The sequence below is a fragment of the Impatiens glandulifera genome, chromosome 1 (assembly GCF_907164915.1).
Source record: "Impatiens glandulifera chromosome 1, dImpGla2.1, whole genome shotgun sequence".
NCBI lineage: Eukaryota > Viridiplantae > Streptophyta > Magnoliopsida > Ericales > Balsaminaceae > Impatiens > Impatiens glandulifera.
The window spans coordinates 5,463,708-5,469,513 of record NC_061862.1 but is presented as its reverse complement, the minus strand read 5'-3'; the positions used below and the strand labels follow the sequence as shown (position 1 = coordinate 5,469,513).

The window sequence follows — 5,806 nt, the reverse complement described above, 5'->3', positions numbered from 1 at the left end:
TGTGGTGTAGACTTAATGGCAAAATAAGCTCTTTACAATGCCTGCTCCTAGTCGGTCCACAACTCAATCACCCCCACGACTTTCCTTCACTTCATTCTTTTTCTGAGAGACAGTTTTATCCAAAATCTGATCATCATATTCAAAAACAAAAGACAAAGTGTTCTTACCAACTTCAAGAGAAAATTACATGCTTAGCAGTCTTCTTCCAGAAATAGGGTGTAGACTTCAAGGCAAAATAAGTTTTCTGTAATGCCTTAAAATTCAATATCCAATGTTTCATTTCAATTTATCAAAAAAAAAGGTGCAAAGAAGAGAAAATTACCAGCTTAGCAACCTTCTTCTAGAAATGTGGTGTAGGCTTAATGGCAAAATAAGCTCTCTACAATGCCTGCTCCTAGTCATCGGTCCACAACTCAATCACCCATGACTTTCCTTCACTTCATTCATTTTCCTTTTAACCCCAATAGTGGTTTAGGTTTAGGGTTTAACATCCTCACGATCTTTGTAGAGGTGGTTCCACGTACAATCGAGTCGTCCACTACCCTCTTTCCTTCCAAAACCGTTCTAACCGGGGATAACTTAAGTTTAACGCCGAAATCTCTAATTCTTTTGAGAATGCTCAATGAAAGTTCGACCTATAAGATTATCATAGCCATACCCATTGATCTTAGCTATTGCCCTCTCACCATCTTCCCTGTTGGAAAAATTAACCAAACCAAAACCTCTTCTCATGCCAGTCTTTTGATCAATGGCAACATAGACACGGATAACAGATCCAAAGGTCCTGAAGAGTTCGTGAATATCAGGCTCGTGAGTGTCTTCTGATAAATTAGTCACACAGACAGAGTTCTCATCATTCCTTCTCCTCATATTAGATCCGGTTGCAGGCCTTTCAGCACCTGCCCTTGGTGGCAGTTCCAGAAGCAGCAGTTGTGTCTTGACCAGCAGCAACAGTTGATTTATCAACGAAGCCATCAGTTGGCATTGCCAAATCCTTGTATGGGCATCTTGATGTCCAGTGATCACCTTTCTTTCCACAAGTCCTGCACACCATTAGAACTGCTCCTCCTTTTCCAAGTTGAGCTAGGGAATCACCACCCTTGCCTTCTTCTTCCTTAGAACCTGTTCATAGCCCCCAAATATGATAAAATTAAGTGGTATACATCATAATCAAACATCGAAAATTAAAGGTTTGATTCAATTTGTGAACAAAGCTCATGACTGACATTGCATTGAATTGACATAGACAGTTAAAACAAAGAAATAAGTTTACATAGAAATCCTTACAAATAAACTTGGAAAGAGATTGTCCAGTCACATTACTTAGGTTTATGCGAAAATGAAGTCTCAAACTAATATCTTAAGCTATGTTGGAAGAAAGAGATACCCTTTTGGTTTTGCAGTGGTTATTAGACAAAGAACAGTATAGAAATCAACAAAGAAATCTTAAGCTATTCAATTTGTAAAGAAATCTCATGACTGACATTGCATTGTATTGACATAGCTAGTTAAAACAATGAAATTTATTTACATTGTCATCCTTACAATTGAACCTGAAAAGAGATGATCCAGTTAGATTATTTAGGGTTTATGCGGAAAAAAAGTCACAAACTAATATCTTAAGAAAGAAAGAGAAACCCTATTGTTTTTGCAGTCGTTAATCATATTATCAAACAACAGTACAGAAATTAAGATTGGATCTTTAATAGGAGATCTGAAGGAACTTATATAGATAGACAAAGAAATTAAGAAGAAAAAAACAAAGAAAAACAAACCAGGAGCTCGGGGACGCTCGAGGATGATTTCCTCAGTTGAGACCATGGTGAGGCGAGCGCCGACGTCTTCATGAATAACATCTCCAAATTTGGGACAAGAACGGCGCTCGATAACACTTTTGCTAAGTCGACCTTAGCAATCTTGCGGATGCGTTATAGCCGTGGCGTTTATCATCGTGACCTAAAGCCTGAAAATCTATGATTGTCACAAGTTAAAAAGAGATCTCTGTTATGAAAATGGTTGAACATCCAAATATAGTCGAATTACACGAAGTTATGGCGAGCAAAACGAATATATATTTCGCGATGGAGCTCGTACGCGGCGGTGAAGTTTTCTCAAAGATATCAAAAGGTCGTCTTCGTGAAGAATCCACTGGACATTACTTTCAACAACTCATATCCGCCGTTGATTTCTACCATAGCCGTGGAGTTTATACTTCTCGATGATGAAGGTAATCTTAAGGTAACTCCAGCGTATGTTGCACCGGAGGTATGTTGGAAGAAAGACCCGCGAGATTTTACTCATGCCCGAAACCCCCTTCTTTACCCGGTCACTCAGGAGAGCGCGTGTATATCACCTTGAAAGAAAAAACTTAAGCATTATTATATATATATAGATTATCGTTTCAAATTTGTGGTTGTTGTAATAGACTAATTTTTTAAATATGTTTCTTAGTTTGGACCATATTAATATTATAAATTATATTTCATTAAGTAATTCAAATAACAAAGATGCTTCGTAAGTGATCAAAACTTACGATATTGTTCTAATATATAGACTAATTATTTTAATATATTTTTTTAGTTTTGACCATATTAATATCATAAATTAAAATTATGTAAGTAACTCAAGACAATAGTGATTCTAAGTCTGCAATTTTATGATCAAGCTTATGAGTAATCATGTAAGGGAGGGAAGATTAATGATCACAAATTTGATTCTCACTTATAAATTAGAATACTTTAAATTAAAATGAAAGAATATGGTTATAGCCTTGTAGGGCAGGCTAGCTTATAATATTCAAAAATAATAATGGGCTCGTTTGATTTAACGTTTATGAGTCGCGTATGGGCGTTGCTACAGTAATTTTGCGTAATAAGCTCACGCAAAAAATTACAATCAAACACAATTTTGCGTTTAAACTCAATTTTATCTCTATCTCTCTCCTCAGCCTCAGCATTTGAGATTATAATCTTAGTTTTTTTCTCTCACATCATTTTTAAATATTTTTTATTCATTCTTTCTCATCTAATTCATTTATTTTTAATCATTTTATTCATTATCTCTCATCTATTTAATCTCTTTCTAATCATTTTATTCATTCTCTTTTATCTATTTCATATATTTATAATATTTTTATATAAAATTATTATAATAAATAACATACATTTAAATATATTTTTATTTATTATTTATAATATATATATACCTTAATATATAAAATAATTAAGCAAAATATGAAATATAAATACACTTTGATATTTTTATTTATAATTTATAATTATAGTTTTAGAAATTAAAAGTTTTTTAATTAACTAACAAAATATGAAATATAAATACACTTTTATATTTTTTATTTATAATTATAGTTTTAAAAATTAAACTAATCTTAATTAACTATCTAAAATACTATATTTTTTTATTTATAATTATAATTTTAGAATTAAACTAGCCTTAATTAACTATCTAAAATATTAATTATAATTGAGATAAATCTCGAAATGAATAATAATACTACGAGTGTGAGAGAGTGCGAAAATAAATTGACAATTGAAAGATTGGGTCGGAGGGGAGTGTGAAAAAAAAAATATTATTAAATACTTTTATATGAGAAGTGATAGAGAGAGAATTTAGTGAGGAAATGAATTGGCATCACCTTTGGAAAATGTAAAAAAAAATGTAAGAAAAGAGAGAAAAAAGAGAAATTATTTGATTTTTTCAGCTAATAAAATTATGCCAAGTCATTCCTTATCAAATTTCCTCACCTAATCATTTCTCCTTTTATATATATATATATATTTTTTTATATTAAATATATTTAAAAATATATATTCATAAAAATTAATATATTCATATCATTTATTTTAAAATATATTATTTTTTAATTTAAGTCATTTATTAATAATTAAAATTAAATATTAACAAAATTTTATAAAAAATATTATATTAATATAATTTATTTTCAAATATATATTATTTTTTAATTTAAATCATTTATTAATATTTAAAATTAAATTAATAAATATATATAACATTATATCTATATATAATATTAATTATTAAATAATATATTATAATAATTAAAAATAAATAAGCGAATTTATACCGCTCAAGCTGATGTCAATAAGCTAAGATTAAGCTGAATCAAACTAGCCTAATAATAATAATAATAATAATAATTTAATTTAACTTAATCTTTTATAAGGGTATTAATTAAATTAAAGTTAAATAAGTTGTTTCAAATAAAATATACTGAGATGATAAGATATTTTAATTATGAGTTGCAAATTATTCAACCTCCATGTCCTTTTAATCATGATCAGTTGCATATACGTTATTTAATTAAAGAATGATTATTAAATAATTAAGTTTTGAACAACATTGTGTACGTATTTAATTAAGTAGCTGAATCGATTATTTCAGTACAAATAATGTCTCGTTGACCGAAGACCAGGAATTTGATTATTTGAAAAGGCTAACAAAAATTTATTGAGAAAATACTATTAAATTTAAGAATTAAAATTAAACACTTTCAATTTCAATTACATGGTTACCAATAAAACCGAATTTTTTATATATATTTTATTTTTGTATTACCAATATTTTTTCTCTCAATCAAATCAAATGATAATATATTTTTTTTTTTGAAAAATATCTATGTATATGAAAAATGAAAAATGAAAATAATAAATCATTTAAACAAAACGACAAAAAATTACATTAAAATAACAAATAACAAATAAGAAAATATTGAACTTAATAAGTTATCGAGCTCGTAAATCTTCGAGAATAACGATTAATTCCTCATAAAACAGTACTTAATGCCAAAGTTAGAGACATTAAAGACGTGCTATGTAATTCGCTCCTTAGACGAATACCGGTAGGGCGGAGCATTCTCGAACATATCGGTAAAATTCAATTCAATGAATGAACAGACGTACACCGATTGAAAGCCGAGGAAAATGGGAAGATGATTTCAAGCAAAGTGTAGAATACCATCTAAGAGAATGAGCAAATAGTAGATTGGGCTAATCCGGTCTAATCGTCGAAGGTTATCCTAAGACACCAATTCATTTTATGGCTTGCATTTCGGGAAAGGTTAAACACGGGAGAACGCATTAGGAAGTACATGAAAATTCCGGATTCAAGATGTCTATTGTTTGAAGGGAATGAAGAAACAATTGATCATCTCTTCGAGAATTGTTCATTTGCCTCGAAACTTTGGAATAAATTTGAAAAAAATATGGAGATAACTAGATTCTTGAGAAACTGGAAATAAACCGAGGAAGTAGCTGTGATGAAAGTGAAGGGAACAAATTTAAGTCAAAGATTTTTAAATGCGGATTCGGCTCAACAGTTACAACATCTGACGGGAGAGAAATGCGAGGGCATTCTCGAGGAATCGAAGAACTCTAGAGCAGACCTGGAATGATATTGTAACTGACTGTTACGCGAGCATCCAGACATGGAGAAGAGCCCCGAAAAATGAATAGAATTTGAATCTCTATAGAACTAGAAGGTATCATATTAGGAAGTCACCAAAGACGTTTTTTAACGAGATAAACACAATTTTAAATTTGTTTGTAATTTTGATAATTGTTTATAATTCATTTTTTTAGACCGTAACGAACTTAATTTTACTAGGCTTGTCTAGGAAACTCATTTGGGTTTTTTCCCGTTTTTTGGAATTTTTAATAAAATAACGATAAGTCATTTTTCCAAAAACAAAACTCTCGACAGACTTTACTGTTTTCCTGAACGAATCTCAGAAAATATCATAATAATAGTATTATGAATGATACGCATCGGA

General features: G+C 30.0%; 1 pseudogene; it reads right to left on the bottom strand.

The window, feature by feature from the left end:
- Positions 1–281: 281 nt before the first annotated feature.
- LOC124931881 lies at positions 282–1,847 on the bottom strand (annotated as a pseudogene).
- Between the last annotated feature and the right edge of the window lie 3,959 nt (positions 1,848–5,806).